The sequence below is a fragment of the Equus asinus genome, chromosome 4 (genome assembly GCF_041296235.1).
Source record: "Equus asinus isolate D_3611 breed Donkey chromosome 4, EquAss-T2T_v2, whole genome shotgun sequence".
Lineage (NCBI taxonomy): Eukaryota > Metazoa > Chordata > Mammalia > Perissodactyla > Equidae > Equus > Equus asinus.
In genome coordinates, this window is record NC_091793.1 from 101,820,080 (window position 1) to 101,836,954 (window position 16,875).

General features: G+C 33.5%; 1 protein-coding gene across 3 annotated transcripts in view; it reads left to right on the forward strand.

Annotated features, from left to right (window-relative positions):
• The window catches only part of PSMD14 (proteasome 26S subunit, non-ATPase 14), a 93,798-nt gene that overhangs the window by 33,138 nt on the left and 43,785 nt on the right, over positions 1 to 16,875 (forward strand). The gene's annotated exons all lie outside the window — the stretch shown is intronic.

A 16,875-nucleotide genomic window follows, 5' to 3' on the forward strand; every position in this document is an offset into this window, starting at 1 on the left:
TGGTTCTCAACCTTGGCTGTACTTTAGAATCACTTGGGGCGCTAAAAATTAAAAAAAATTCCTGAGCCTCACCCCAGAGCAATTTAAATCAGAGGGTGGGCCCAGGTGTCAGAATTTTTTAAGTTTTCCAGGTGATTCTGAGGAATAAACAGGTTAAGAACCACTGGTTTACGTGTTCATTGCTTATTTGCTTTCTAGGGAGATTCTTTGAAAATAAGACCTTGTCTTTATTATATCCCCAAGGCTATTACTACTATTTTGGTGCCAAACCCCAGTTACAATTATATATTCATTTTTATATTTACTTGCGTATTATCTGACTCCTACATACTAATTTTTAAGGACTAGCACCACATCTAATTGGTTCATCATATACCTAGTGCATGTCATAGTGTGTGGCACACCAGCTTTCCCAAGTCTTTTATCTTTTTTCCTCCTAGCCATCCCCACATTCACCTTTTTTTCTTTTCCTTTTTTTACATTCTGTCTCCTCTATATGGCGCTCTCTTCTTCTTATATATTGTTCCTTGGTCTCGCTCTACTTTCATTAGGTGAGATAAATATCATACTTGAAAAATACAAAGCAAGATGCAAGTATAATGTATTGGAAAAATATAAAGTAAGATACATCCAAACAGGCAAAGTTGTTAGTATTCTATATTAACACCTCTAGGGCCTGGCTTTTATGGCTGCTTAGTGGCTCTGACAGCTGATCACAATCGCATCCACTTAACCTTCAGCTTCTTTGATCAGTGATCCAGCTAATCCCTGCCTTGAACTCTGTCTTCTCTTCCAGTGGTACCCATTGCTTGGATGTCAGATAATCAGCTTTTTATAGTATTATTTGTTGAAAGAATATTTTGTTCTGAGAACTATATGTTAAAGAGAAATAGCCCCTGGCCTCAAGACTATGAGTCATATAATATTTGTACAAATTCTGTAAACCAAAGAGACACTACATATTACTAATAAGACAAGATTTTATATGGAAAAAAACATCATCTTCTCCTTTAGTGTCTTGTAACTATATATTTCTTTTAAGCATGTCAGAGAACTCCAAACTGTTTGATTCATATTCTAAATTGCTGAATATTTTTCATAAAGTCAAAAGTGTGGATACGAAAAAGCATTTCTTTAAAGATGTCACATCTTCAGAAAATATCTATTGAAATTTAAGCAATGTTAACTCATGTTTGTCTTCTTAAGAATTCGTGCTTTAGTCAACCCATTTTATTGTTTAAAAAACTTTGAATGGTAATGTGCAAGGTGATTGCTGTTTTATGTCTCTGTGCCTTTCAATGTGTCATTTTCTTTTCTTGGAATGCCTTTCCCCACCACTACCCTCTCCCTTTTTTTGCTTGTAACAGTTCTACCTATTCTTCAATTCTTAGCATAAGGAAAGCTTTTATCAGATAGATTGCTCTGACTTCTATGCCCCGTGTACGTGCTTCTGTTTTTGCACTTAATCTACTCTGTTGTATTTATGATTTTTCTCTTTCTTGCCTGCCTTCTAGTTTGTAAGTCTTTTAAGAGGAGAGCCTGTCTACCTTTGTATAGCCAGTACATGGCCAGTACATGGCAAGTCTGTGGTTGTTGAGTGAATAAAAAAAAACATGTATTCTTTGTGTATGAAATGTCTAACATTCTATACATGGCTTTACATGGTATGATTTAGAAGATGGGCTAATTAATGAATTATGAATGCTTTCCAAAATAACCATTTGATTTGTGACTGACTTTATTTACATGTTTTGTAATTTAAATACATAAATAAATAGTACTGTAGTTGAACAGTGTTAAAGAAAAAAAGGCCACCTATGACTATAAGAACTCTAAAGCCAGTTGTAGAGTCTGTGGTGGAACAATTCTGATACCTTAATGTTCAGTTTGTTGTAGGACATTCCAGGTTCTGCTTGATTCTGGGATGCTATTTCCAATTTAAAAAGATAGCCGTTTTAGCCACTCCTAAACATTTGTAGTTGACTTATGGTTTCTGAAGTTTAACTGATTCTCTGTAAGGTGATACTTGTTTATAACAAAGGTAGTCAATCATCATGCTTCCTCCTTCCTCATTGCTATGGGACAAAGTGAAAGTCACCCAAAATGGGGGACAGTTGGCCCCTATTCTGGTGAGACGGATTTCATAGATGTCTAAAGTGATTAGTGCTTATGGCATATTTCACACACACACATATACACACATTTTTAAGTAGGTGAAAATTGCTTCAAAGTGAATATCAAGGGTGGTCTTAAAAAGAAAGAAATGTCACAGTTGGCATTGTGCACTAGGCTACCAGCTTCTTATGTGACTTTGATCAGGTGTCTTTATGACCAGTAATGGTGTCATCTCCCCCATTCCTCTACTAATTCATTGCCTCACTCCTCTACCTGTGCCCCGCTGAAATTTTTATATTCTCAAAATATTGGCTCCAGAACAGCCACTTAGGTTTGCTATATTGGAGGAGCTCAGTAGGCCTAGGGAAAGACAGTCACTTCTCAGAGAGGCAGGAACTGGAAGACTTGAAAGGAGGAGATGAGTGAGTTAGGGAAAGGAGTATAGTGTAGAGTATATGAATATAGTTTAATTCCCATTTTTTGACCTCCTTGAACTGTTGTATTGCCCATTATTATCTAAGCCCTTGCTGATCAACTTTCTAATAAATATTTTGTTGGTTATAGTTACTCAAGAGCCCAGCTATATTATAACAGTGGATGAAATTATGTCCCCATTGTCATGTTGGTAATTTTTTACTTATTTATCACAAGGGACATAGTGTTGGGTATTAAAGGTTTTCTGATGTTTAATTCTTACTCTGTTATTTTTATTAAAGGAAATACTTTTAAGATTACTCAGATGAAAGATGCAGCATATGTATATTAATTTTTTAATCGTAATATTTAGAATATTTGTATAGTTTTATTTTAAATGCCTACGATGCTTAAAAATTTATAGGAATATTAGTATTTATAAATATGGCATTTCAAAAGCAATGCATCATTATTTTGACATTTCCATTCTTATTTTTCTTTCCTTCTTTTTGTCTTTTTTTTTTTTTTTTTTAAAGAATTAATGTGCCATCTGGAAACCTCTGAGATCATGCCATATAAGGAATTTTGGGCTTTTGGCAACCAGTCATCAGGATATGCTGTGACTGTGCACCTTATCAGAGTAATGAAACATAATTAGAAAGGTGTTTAACTTATATATGTTTGAAAATATTTTTATTTTGGGGATTCTTGTATGGGCATTATGGGAATAAAAAAATTAATACCACTCTATCCCAAGGTTAAGGTGATTAAGTTATATCATCATGGGACAGTCGTTGGATCCATAAATAGAAACGTAAATCAAATGTAAACCCTATATGACTAAATGGTTCCGACCTATTTTTAAACACTATATCCTATATCTTCTTTTCAGTGTTAAAATAAGCAAATACAATTAGTTTATATGTTTTTTCAGAGGAGAGAGTTGCAATAGTACATTGTAATTAACTTGCTCTGTTCTTCCCTTCTGAATAATATAGTCATTGGAACTGTCAGCCAAAGGACCTTTTTTGGGGGAACATTTTTTTTAACTCTAAAAAGTAACAAGTTTTTAAAATTAATTGAGAGAAAACAGCTGAAATCATGCATTGAAAGGGTTAAGTCGACATGAAAGAATTCATTTCCACTTTAATGACCTAGCCTTGCTGGGTTAGGACGATGGGGAACATGCTTCTGACTTGTACTCCTATTGCCAATTAACACCTCCTATAACAGGTTGCCTCAGCTAGTCATTGAAGCTCAGGCAGTAGAAATAGTTTACATGCAGCTTGTTTTTCACACTAGTTGTTTAATACTCACAAAATTAGTATTAAAAGGTTGTTTCTTATCTTGCTGGGTAAGAGATAAACAATACAGTGGTAGTTATTTGTCTGTGTTTGAATTTGCTTATTTTGTGTTTTTTGTTTTTTTTTTTTGGGAGTTGTAGTTGAGAAAACTGAAGGTGGTGGTTTCATCAGATTTTTAAATTTTTTGACAAATTCTGTTCAGGGTTATATTGGATACCGTAAATTAAGAATTATTTTCTGTCAACTATTCAGTATTATATATGAGTAGGTTTTATTTTGTTTTTAAAAATGTAATTACCTTCATTTGTTAATAAAGTATATTTTCTCTTTGTTGAAAAATACATATTTTAAGAGACCTTTAAAAATAATTCTATAATTCAGGACCAAATATATACTTTTAAACAACCATTATAAAAATAAGTCCTGTGTAATTTTAATCCCAGAACAACTGTTTTACAAATTTTGAAATGTTTTTTGTCATTTCCCAAGATAACTTTATATTTTTAGATATTTTTGGAATATTGCAGTTCAGTGATACTATGTATTTTACATTTCTTTTAAGTGACACTTTGGTTCATGTTTAATCAGCAGGTATTTTAATAACATAATAAAATTGGCTAAATAATTGATACCAGTTCACACTAAGAGAAAGGTGGAGTAATGTAACTAATAGTGTTACCAAATTTGTTAAAAGGCCTGAGTAGGTAACACTTTGAGTCGTTAGTTTTTATCCTGTTATAATGGCAAATGCCTTTTTTTTTTAACACTTAGTCAACAAGGGCTTCCCAAGTAAAAGTCACAGTTTTTTATGCTGGATCAGATTTTAACCTTCTAAATGGAAAAAAACAATCCGTGTCTCATTTAATTTAACCACATTTAAAATTTGTGGACCTGGATGATAATTTCTATTTTACTAAACATGGCAGATCAAAACTCATTGTAGAGAGAGGTAAGTTTGATGCCTTTGTGGAGTCCATAATAGGTGCTATATCATAATAGGTATATTATATATACTTATATAATAGATATTATATCATAGATTTTCATGTATGTATAAAGGTTGGTTATACTGCTTGTCCATATGCTCACCTACTTAGCCTATAGTTCTGTTAGATTGTTGACTTATACTCTTAGTAAGTTTAAAGGTATGGATTTTCCTTCTTTTAAAACAAACTTATTTTAAAGTGTCAGATTTATTTAAGTAATTTCAAAGTTGCCTATTGGTATTGAGTATTAAGGATTTGTATAGCAAAAGTACTTATCTTGTTTATATGGGGGTATTGTGTGCATTTTAGTTCCATATTTTTACAGCAATATGTAACTAGATCATATTCCAATTTTCAAATTGTAACGCTCATTTAAGTTTTAACAGTAGACATTAAAGTTGCAGAACATTCAGAAGTGTCTTATTTTACTTACCTGTTGTCAGTGATGTGTTTTTGTTTTGTAGTGGCAATGTGTGAAATAAGACCAGGTTTCTTCAGTTTTTTATTTTATTTTTTCTTTTGCTTAATACCACTTTAGTTATATCAGTGCCTTCAGTTATGCTAATAGTTGTTATTAAAGGACCTTGAAATTTAAGTTATATGTCCAGTCTTGAAAAAAATGACTTTCTTTACTTCTCTATTATGCTGCTAAAATAGTTGTTATAAGGTTAGCAGAGTTAACTTGAATAGTTCACACACTATGTAAGCAGATAAATTTAGAGCTGTGCTATTAAGCATCAGAAAGAAAACATTTTCTCCATTACTTATTTTTTATAAAAGTAACAGCCTAAGCCAATTTAAGAAATTCAAAAAATATTTGTGCCCAAGTTTTCATTTTATTTATATAATTATACAGTTCTTACCTTAGTTTACCCAGCATTTAGCTTAGTTTCTTAAACATAATAAGTTCTCAGTATATGAAAGGTGACGGAAGTAATTCAAATTCTGTACATTTATTGAGATTTTCTTCATCCTGTGAATGGGACATGTATAATTTGTTGTTATATGGGATCACCATGTGTCCATTTTAGTTGAATGTAAACATAGCCTAACAATAGTTAACTTAAGTCTAATTTAAGAAAACAGAATCAGTTTCTACCTGTGAAATCTTTTGTTTTTCATTAAAGTCATAGGATTGTAAATATGAGACTTGAGGGCAGGGGTAGTTAAAGGGACTTGGAAACTTTCTGTGGGTGAGGGATAAAACCATCATTATGTTTGTTTTGCTGGGTAACACATCCCAATCCTGGGACTCCATTTCTGTGCCCATTATCACTTCATTACCCTGACTGCTCCTACTCTATACATTTCCCCTCTTTTTTTTTTTTTGAACAGTTTTATTGAAATATAGTTCATATACCATAGAAGGGTCTGAATAGACATTTTTCCAAAGAAGATATACAGATGGCCAACAAGCACATGACAAGATGTTCAGCATCACTAATTATTAGGGAAATGCAAATCAAAACTACAATGAGATGTGGCTATTATTAAAAAGACAAGAAGTAACAAGTGTTGGAGAAGATATGGAGAAAAGGGAACCCATGTACACTCTTGGTGGGAATGTAAACTGGTGCAGCCACTATGGAAAACAGTATGGAGATTCCTCAAAAAATTAAAAACAGAACTACCATATGATGCAGCTATTCCTCTTCTGGGTATTTATCCAAAGAACACGAAAAAACACTAATTTGAAAAGATGTATGCATCCCTATGTTCATTGCAGCATTATCCACAATAGCTAAGACTTGCAAACAACCTAAGTGCCCATCAATGGATGAATGGGTAAAGATATGGTTTTATATATACATTGGAATACTAGATTTCCTCTCCTTGAATCCACTGCCTCATATTTTTTTTTCTTGAGTTATTTAACATTTAAAGTAGAGCTGTATGTCTGTATTTATTTGCCTACTATAGCCATCTAGCACCTGAATTATCTTGAAAATTCTTACTTGAGACCTCTACTTCTGTTATGAATTAGTGTCCTATTTTTGTTGCGTACATTTACTCTGTTCTTTAAAATACATTAAAGTAATACTCAAATAATGTTGTATGCTTACATATATACAACCATGATTTAATTGTTTGAACAAGGTGATATGTTTGAGAACTGTTATTTTCTATCATTTGTATGCTGTGATTAAAAAAAACAAAACAACGCCAAATGTTTTTTGTGACTTAAATATCCTACAATGTATTTTAATAAAAAGGCATATTTTTGTTTTCATAGTAGCGTATGTAGTACTGTATAAGTAAATCCAGTGGTGGCGTTTTGCTTTGCATAGGCCCACTGTGTCCATCTAGATTTCAGAAAATATAGGGAGGCTCTGAAGTGTTCCCTGTTCTCAGCGGGCATACTGACTGCTTTTGGATAGAAGAACCTCTCAAGTCTTATTTCCATTTTCTTTAATAGGAAATGGCTCCAGGTGGCAGAGGATTCTAAAGTTGTAAACAATGGAAAGGAACTAAGCTTCCAGAATAAAAGTAGATTTGGTCATCTGTTAATGGGATGGTATGCTGTAGTGGAAAGAGCGTGTTGCCAGAAGTCAGTAATTGCATTTTAGTCCTGGGGATGTATGCCAATGTGTGTTTTTTCTGCCTTTCTAACTACATCATGAGCTTTTGAAGCCTTCGTTTTAACCATGCAGCTAAAGTGCTAGGCACATGGTAAATACTTAAATATTATTTGGAGCTTGGGATTGATCTCTACCTCATATTTGAAAAAATGATCAATTTTTTCAGAGCCTGAAAAAGAAACTCCAGATTTTCTCTCAGAGGACCATGTGGCCCATGCAATGATTCCGAAAACTTTAGGTTAAACAAAGATAAACAGATTTTTTCCACTCCAGGATTTTTCTTAGAGGCTTTAATATTCTAACATACAACATAAATCTGGGGGGGATAGGGTGGATATGCAACGTATTCCAAACTTACTTGACTAGGAGTAAACTCTGTGGATGATATTTTCTTGAAACTCCTTTCCCAAAAATGAATATTTTAAAAATCTGTCACACTGCAGAATAATAAAGAATTGATAAAACTTGGTGATATATTGAATATAAGACCCGAAGGAAAGTCAACAAAGATTTTGCCTAGGTTTCTAGTTTGAGACTCAAGATAATTAGAGTTATAAGTTGGGAAGATTAGTTTGTAGAGAAACATGGTTTGAGTTTTGAGGACTTTGAATTAGAGATGTCTCCCTTGGGGGACAATATGATGATTGGTACTGTTAGTAATTTAGGAGGGACCCTAAAAATACCTGATTTAATCAGTCACCAAATGTCTGAACCCTTCTGTAACATTTTCACCAATTTGAACACTTATGTTTGAATAACTCCAATTACAGGGAACTCAACTTCAGTTCTTCTTTAGATACCTTGGACCAATATATTTTATATTGAACTCAAATTTAATCTCCCCATTGCTTCATCCTGTTAGCCCATAGTTTACGAACTATATATTTTAATTCAGTGGTTCTCTTAGCGAGCATTGTAGTCACCTGGAGGGCTTTGTAAAAAGCTCAGATTTCTGAGTTCTGCCAGGAGACTTTCTGAGTCCGTAAGAATGTGAGTTCTAACAAATGCCCAGGTGATGCTGGCACGTCTGGTTCAAGGACTGCACTTTGAGAACTATTAGTCTGAACTTTGTGTGACAACTTTTTAAATATATTTGAAGATAGCTGTTGTACCTTGAATCTTTTCCAAGCTTCATCAAGTTCCTTTGAACATTTCCTATATATCATAATTCTAAGTCTCTTTCCTATACGGGTAGCTCAGATTTTGAGAATAAAGAACTTTCTAAAGTGGAATCCCTTACGTACAGTCAAGAACTGGCAAAAAAAAGGCTGCATCCTTAAGTGCTTGAAAATATTTTCTGCTGGTAAGCATTGAAGCCTATGTGGTTGTCCTGTGGGTTCTTAATTTACCTCCCTTTGTTATCTAGCCTCCAAGAAAGAAAAATCTGCCTCTATGTGAATGTACTTAGCAGACATACTTCTTTCTCTTAGCTTTCTTTTTAAATTAGGGGAGGATTCCTTCAAGATTGTAAATTAAAAATATTGAGTATAACAGAAGGCTAGGGTACTTTTGGCTTAAGGCAATGTTGCTGATTAAGATGACTTGAGCCATCAGAGATCTCAGAGAAGGGGGCTTTCAACAATATATATATATATATTTTTTTTTTTTTTTGCTGAGGAAGATTATCCCTGAGCTAACATCTATTGCCAATCTTCCTCTTTTTTTTTTGCTTGAGGAAAATTAGCCCTGAGCTGACATCTCTGCCAGCGTTTCTTCACTTTCTATTTGGGTTGCTGCCACAGCATGGCTGCTGAGTGGTGTAGGTCCGCGCCCAGGATCCAAACTGCAGACCCTGGCTGCCGAAGTGTAGTGCGCTGAACTTAAGCACTATACCACGGGGCCGGCCCCTCAACAATGTTTTTTAATTAGTAGATGTTTTGTTTCTAGGTTTATTTGCATTAATAAAAGAACTATCATGAACGTTCTGGTTCATGCAAACATCTCTGCTTATTTGCTTAATAATATCTTGGAGTGCAAAAGTAGGTCAAAAAGTTTGTGCAGTTGTAAGGCTCTTGATATACATTGTTCAGTTGTTTTTCTGATAGATTATACCAATTCACTTTCCTACCAGCAGTGCTGAGAGTGTCTCTTTTATTATACCCTCTCCAAAATTGGGCATTGTAAAGCTTCTTTGATAGAAAAACAACAACAACGTCTTAAAGTGTTAATTGGCATTTCTTAATTAAAGAAGGTCAACTAGTGAGGTTAAACATTTTTCTTACTTATTTCATCATGTATTTCTTATGTAATTAGTAGCTTTATATTCTTTGCCCATGTTTCCATTAAGCTTTTAGTATTTTGTTAATTTGTGTATTGACTTTTTATCATAAATGGGGCAACTATTTTTTGAGTTTTTTCCTTTTTAATTTTTTTAGTATTCAGAAATTTTAGGTTGTGTTATCAGTTTTATATTGTTTTATTTGATCAGTTGGTTTTGTACCTAGAATGTGTTTCCTCGCCCAGATCAGATAGACATTCATACATATGTATGTGTGTATTTTTTTTAAGTGAAACTCTATACTCATCATTAAACAATAACTCTCCATACTCCTCTCTCTCCAGCGCCTGGCAACCACCATTACACTTTCTGTCCTATGGTTTTAACTGCTCTAAGTAGCTCATCCTATAAATAGAATCATACAATATTTTGTCTTTTTGTGATTGGCTATTTCATTTAGCATAATGTCCTGAAGGTTCATCCATGTTGGAGTGTATTGCAGAATTGCCTTCCTTTTTAAAGCTGAATAATATTCCATTGTATGTATATACCACATTTGGCTTATCTGTTCATCTATCAGTGGACTCTTGGGTTGCTCCCACATTTTAGCTATCATGAGTAATGTTGCTGTGAACCTTTGTGTACAAATATCTCTAAGATCTAGCTTTCAGTTCTTTTTGGGTATAAACGCAGAAGTTGACTTGCTGGATCTTACGGTATTCTATTTTTAATTTTTTGAGAACTTGCCATACTGTTTTCCACAGTCGTTTTACACTTTATATTCTCTCCAACAGTGCACAAGGGTTCCAGTTTTTCCACATCCTTGTTGTTTTCTGTTTTTTTGATAGTAGCCATCCTAATGTGTGTAAGGTAGTAGTGCATTGTAGTTGTGATTTGCATTTACCTAATGATTAGTGAGGTTGAGCATGTTTTTATGTGCTTAAGGCCATTCATAGATCTTCTTTGGAGAAAAGTCTTTTCACGTCCTTTGCCCATTTTTGAATCAGGTTTTTTGTTGTTGTTGAGTTTTAGGAGTTTTCTACATTTTCTGGATATTAATCCCTTGTCAGATGTATAATTTGCAAGTATTTTCTCCCACTCTATGGGTTGCCTTTTTTTTTTTTGCTTTTCAGGGAAGGTTCGCTCTGAGCTGACATTTGTCACCAATCTTCTCTTTTTGCTTGGAGAAGATTCACCCTGAGCTAACATCTGTGCCAGTCTTCCTCTGTTTTGTACGTGGGTTGCTCCCACAGCATGGCCACTGGCGAGTGGTGTAAGTCCATGCTGTGAAGCTGAACCCAGGCTGCTGAAGCAGAGTGCACCAAACTTAACCTCTACACCATAGGGCTAGCCCCTGTGGGTTGCCTTTTTACTCTGTTGATAGTGTCTTTTGATGCACAATTTTTTTTTTAAATTTTCATGAAGTCTAGTGTGTCTATTTTTTCTTTTGTTACTTGTATCTTTGGTGTCATATCCAGGAAATCATGCCAAATCAGTGTTATGAAGTTTTTGTCCTATGTTTCCTTTTTTTCTTGTTTTAGGTTTTACATTTAGGTCTTTGGTCCATTTTGAGTTAATTTTTGTGTGGTGTTAGGTAAGGTTCCAGCTTCATTCTTTTGCATGTGGATATCCAGTTTTCCCAGCACCATTTGTTGAAAGACTGTCTTTTCCCTCATTGAATTGTTTTGATATCCTGATTAAAAATCATTTGACCATATATGCAGGGGTTTATTTCTGGACTCTCTGTTCTCTTCCATTGATCTATATGTCTGTCTTTATGCCAATATCGTACTGTTTTGATTGCTGTAGCTTTGTAGTAAGTTTTGAAATCAAGAAGTGTGAATCTTTCAGTTCTGTTCTTCTTCAAGATTGTTTTGGTTATTCAGGGTCCCTTGAGATTCTATATGAATTTTAGGCTGGATTTTCTAATACTGCAAAAATTGTCATTGGGATTTTGATAGAGATTGCATCGAATCTCTAGATCTGCATGCTTTGGGTAGTCTTGACAGTTTAACAGTATTAAGTCTTCCAATCCATGAACATGGGATGTGTTTCCATTTATTTCTGTCTTTGTTAATTTCTTGCAGCAATATGTTGTAGTTTTCATTGTGCAAGTCTTTTGTCTCCTTGGTTAATTCCTAATTTATTCTTTTTGATGCTAATGTAAATGAAATTGGTTTTGTAATTTCCTTTTCAGGTTGTTTGTTGTTTGTGTATAAAAATGCAACTGAGTTTTGTGTGTTGACTTTGTAGCTTGCTATTTTGCTGGGTTCATTTACTCTTAACAGGTTTTTTTGTATGTGAAATCTTCAGTTTTCTGCATGTAAGATCATCATCTGCAGACAGAGATAATGTTACTTCTTCCTTTCCAATTTGGATGCTTTTTATATCTTTCTTTCTTGCCTAATTGCTTTGGCTAGAACTTTCAGTATGATATTGAATAGAAGTGGTGAAAGTAGGCATCCTTGCCCTTGTTCCTTATCTTAGAGGAAACATTTTCAGTCTTTCACCATGGAGTGTTATATTTACTGTGGACTTTTCATATATGGTTTTCATTATGTTGAGATAATTTCCTTATATTGCCAGTTTGTTGAGTGTTTTTATCATGAAAGGGTGTTGAATTTTGTCAAATGCTTTTCTTTTCTTTTTAACTCCTTTCATTCTGTTGATGTGGTGTAATAAGTTGGTTCGTCAGTTTTCACATCTTGAACCATCCTTGCATTACAGGCATAAATCCCATTTGGTCATGTGTATAATCCTTTTAATATGCTGAGTTCTGTTTGCTAGTATTTTGTTGAGGATTTTTGCACCAATTCATTAGAGCTGTTGGTCTCTAGTTTTCTTATCTAGTAGGGTCTTTGTCTGACTTTGGTATCAGGGTAATACTGGCCTCATAGAATGAATTAGGAAGTGTTTACTTTACCAATATTTTTAGCATAGTTTTTGTTATGATTTGATTTTTTTAAGTGTAAATCAATTATCTATCTGGGTGGTGATATAATGTGATATGGAGAAAAAATTAAATGTTTCAGTATTAACCAATTAAAATGAAAAATTAAAATAGAATATGTTTAATTCTATGGTGATAACTTTGAAATCTAAATGAAATGAAACTTTCTGGAACAATATAGTAGTTCATCTAGTCTCAAGATATAGGTAACCTGAATTTATTAATAGCATTGAAAAAGTTGTAACAGGGGCCGGCCCTGTGGCCAAGTGGTTAAGTTCGCACACTCCCCTTGCCAGTTTGGATCCTGGGTGCGGACATGGCACTGCTCATCAGACCATACTGAGGTGGCATCCCACATGCCACAACTAGAAGGACCCACAACTAAAAATATACAACTATGTACCGGGGGGCTTTGGGGAGAAAAAGGAAAAATAAAATCTTTAAAAAAAAAAAAGAAAGAAAAGAAAAAGTTAGAACAGTTAGCTCCAAAATCAGTTTCTGAGCCAAATGTTTTACTAATGAACTCTTCCAAATTTTTAAGGTATGGATAATTTAGTTTATATGTAAATATTACTAGAACATAGAAAATGAGAAATTGTAAAACTTTCCAATTTATTTTATAAATCTAGCATAAAGATAGCAAAACCTGATAAATTTAACAGAAAAAAGAAAATGCCAGACCAGTCTCACTTACAAGCAGGGAAACAAGAACCCTAAATAAAAGTAAAAACGTAAATCAAACTTGAACAATTTATCCCAGAAGTGCAAAGGTAATTTAATACTGGGAAATCTATTAATGTAATGCATCACTGAAGAAACGCAAGGCGAATGAAACATACTGGCCATTGTGACTTCTTTTGCAGAAAGAAATATGTCACTGACTAACAAATCTTGCCAATCTTTTTGTTTTGTTTTAATTGTTAGTTGTAAGCAGCATATACATGAATTGCAATTTAAAAGCCATTATGAGAGGCTTTTAATAAGGGACTTTAATTCATTTTTATTTTTCATTATCAATATTTTTGATGTTACCTTGTGTTGTTTGCTATTTTTGTTTTACTCCCTTCTTGGTTCCTATTATTTCTTTATTGTCAGTGTTGTGTTTGTTTTTTCTTCTCCAGTGATTTGGTAAGGTGTACATTCAGTTGTAATGTTTATTGTGGTTATTTTAAAATTGTTCAAAAAGACTCTTTAATGTATATTTCTGTAATAGTCAAAGTCAACACTTCAACAGATATCTTTTTTTCTCCCCCCCGTATGTAAAATAAAGGATTTTGTATACTTCATTTCTCTTCACTGCCCTATATAGTTACTTGGATAATATCTGTGGTTTTGGATCCTTGTTATTTAGCTCTATCTCTATTTTTAAATGCTTTCAATGGTCTTAACAGAATTTTTTATATAATGGCTTTTCCATTTTTAAGGTTCTAATTTTGATTTGTGAGGGCTCAGCTGGATCATTTATTCAAGAAGTTCTTTGAAGGAGGATGCATAGAGTCATATTTTCTGAGCCCTTGTATATTTAGTAATATGTTGGGGGGGGCCTTCAGACATTTTATTTAATTGAGTATAAAATTTTTAACTCACAAGATTTCTGTCTTAAAACTCTAAAACTTTGTTTCATTGTTTTCTGCTATTTAATGTTGCATTTAACGTTGCACAGAAATCCAAAGTCAACTGCAGTTGAATTGTTTTCTTCATATTATTTAGTTTTCCTACTTGTATGGCTTTATCTATGTAATTAAGATTTACATAAGATTTTTCAAGATTTAATACTTTATTCATAGATTATTGTCTGACATTTAGTGATCTAAAGTTGATTTTTTTTTTAATTCAAGAAAGTTTTCTTCAGCTTTGTGTTTACTTATTGATTCTTTCCATTTCCTATTTTATCTTAGGAACAGTTCTGTTTCTTAGCTTACAGCTCCTTTCTGTCCTCTGATATCGGTATATTTCTAATAGTTTTCATCTCTAACTTTTTACTCTACATTCTGAGGCATCTTCTGAAGTTTGTATTCTGTATCACTGAATTAAACTTGTCATGTTATTTTTACCCTTGTTTCCTCCAATGTGATTTTAATTCTTAATTATTTTTCATCTTGATCTGTCCTCTAACTTACTATTTTAAAGATAGGAAACTTTCTTGTATTTCACTGATGCCAAAAGTTTTCTAAAATTTTGTTTCTGATTCCTAGTTTTAGATGACTTTCCTCTCTTTGAGTGATCAGAATGGTAGTTCCCAGGCGTGTTTGCCAAAAGACAATGTATATAAATTGTCCATAGCCCCACATTTTGCTCAGCTCAGGTCATTCTTGATCTACAGCTGTATGGGTTCTTAGATGTCTCTCATAGCTCTGTTTCCAAGGTCTTAAATGAGATTTTCTTCTCTATCATTGCCTGGTTGTGTGCTCTTCTGAATACGTGAGCATGTACAAAAATAATAACCTCAGACATTCACTGCTTAACATCTGTCCCATAGACAATGTTTTATGTGGGTTACTCTTTTATTTAGGGTGCAGTTCACCGCTGCAAACCCTTCTCTACTTCTTGCCAAGTTGTTTTCTGGGAAATTTAGTCTCTGCTTAGATCAAGAAACAGAGTAGTGATGGAGTGAAAGGGCCAACAGGAAATATCACTGGCTTCTCTCTCAAAAAACAGCACTCACCCAATAGAGAAACAACTGCATGGTTTTCTCTTCGTACGTGATTTTCTGTTAGTATGTTTCCGAACCAGAAGAAAATAGTGAGAGCTGCTAAGGATCTCTGTATCTACTTGCATATGGCTTGCTCTCTCTCACAGGATAACTGATGGATGGTTTTGATTTCTGTTCCATTGGCTTGCAGTACTTCAATTTATTCATTCATTATTTTCAACAAGTACTTATTGAGTTCTTACCATGTGCCAGGCACTTTACTAGGTACTGGTTATATATAATGTTGAACAAAACAGAGTGCTGCTTCTTTCATTGATGGCAAAAGTTATTTCTGGACTTTGTCAGCAATACATTTTGGTGATGGTGTGATGTTTTACTTTCCTATTCTTTTTTTTCTTAAAAAGTACTTTCTGGCAAGTTGAGAGGCTGTGTTAATAACTATAGTCTAGATACTTAAGAATTTAAATTCTTTCTCCATATGTATTTTTTAAGTTGCTCTGGATCCAGGAGATAATTTTTATGAACAGAGTGTTCATTTTCCTGACCTTAAAGTATTGCTTCCCCAAAACCTCTCGTCACAACTAACTTACTGCTGTCCTTGCCTTTTTTCTTAAACTTTCTTAGTTAGATGAATAAAACTATCATATCAACAAAATTGTTTTATATGATGTTTTATATGATGACCTCAAATATTGTGGCATGATAGCACTTTAGTTTACCTTAGAATTTTCATCCTGAAAGAGATTCATATCTATTTGAAAGACAAGCAGTAAAGCTGCATCAGGTGTTAATAGATGAAGAATTTGGTTGGTTTTTAAATTTATTACTTGGCATTATTATTAAAAATAAAACTTGAGGGATTTAATTTTTCTCACCATTTTTTACGTAAGGAAACATAATTTTTGTATGTGATATTTAGAGAAAACTTATTTTAGAACCTTTCATACTTAATGCTTTCAGTAAATATTACGAGCTTTTAAAACAAAAAAATCACAGAATTTAGTGTATAAATAGACAAGAAGAAGCACAAAGTACACATAGACCTATAAGTGTGAAATGTAATGAGTAAAGCAATTGTTTAATTTTAGTAAGTAAACCCATAAAAGTGAGATAGAATATTGACTTACAATTTTGATAGCTAACATATTCATTTGGTAATTTATAATAGAATATTGTCAAGGAAGGGAAACTTTACGCAAAACAGGACCTGGCAATTATAAATCACATCTCATTTTAATTTCCCGGACTTCTCAGTATTAAAAAGGAAGAAGTTTTCTATGTGCACTCATTGGGGCAGAAGTACATTTATAAGATTGTAGTCATCTTGAGGGTAAGGACTGATGTAAATTACTTTGTGCAGCAGAATATTATAGTCAAAAAAGTTTTGCTGCTTTTGATAAAGAAGATAAGAATCCTTTGGGAGAAATGTAGTATCTTCCCTAGGCTGTTGTAAGATTAATAGTAATATTTGTTTTGAAGGTAGGGGTCAGGATTTGGAAGTATTTTTATGTTAGCTATACCAGTCTCAACCAGTTTGTTCTCACCTGGGGCAATTGTGTTAAATCTGTTGTTGTAAAGGAGGAGGGAACAACTTCATCAGGTGAAGTGCAGAGTGTGTTGTTCACAGCTCTTTTACCCAGGGATTAGAAGTCTGCA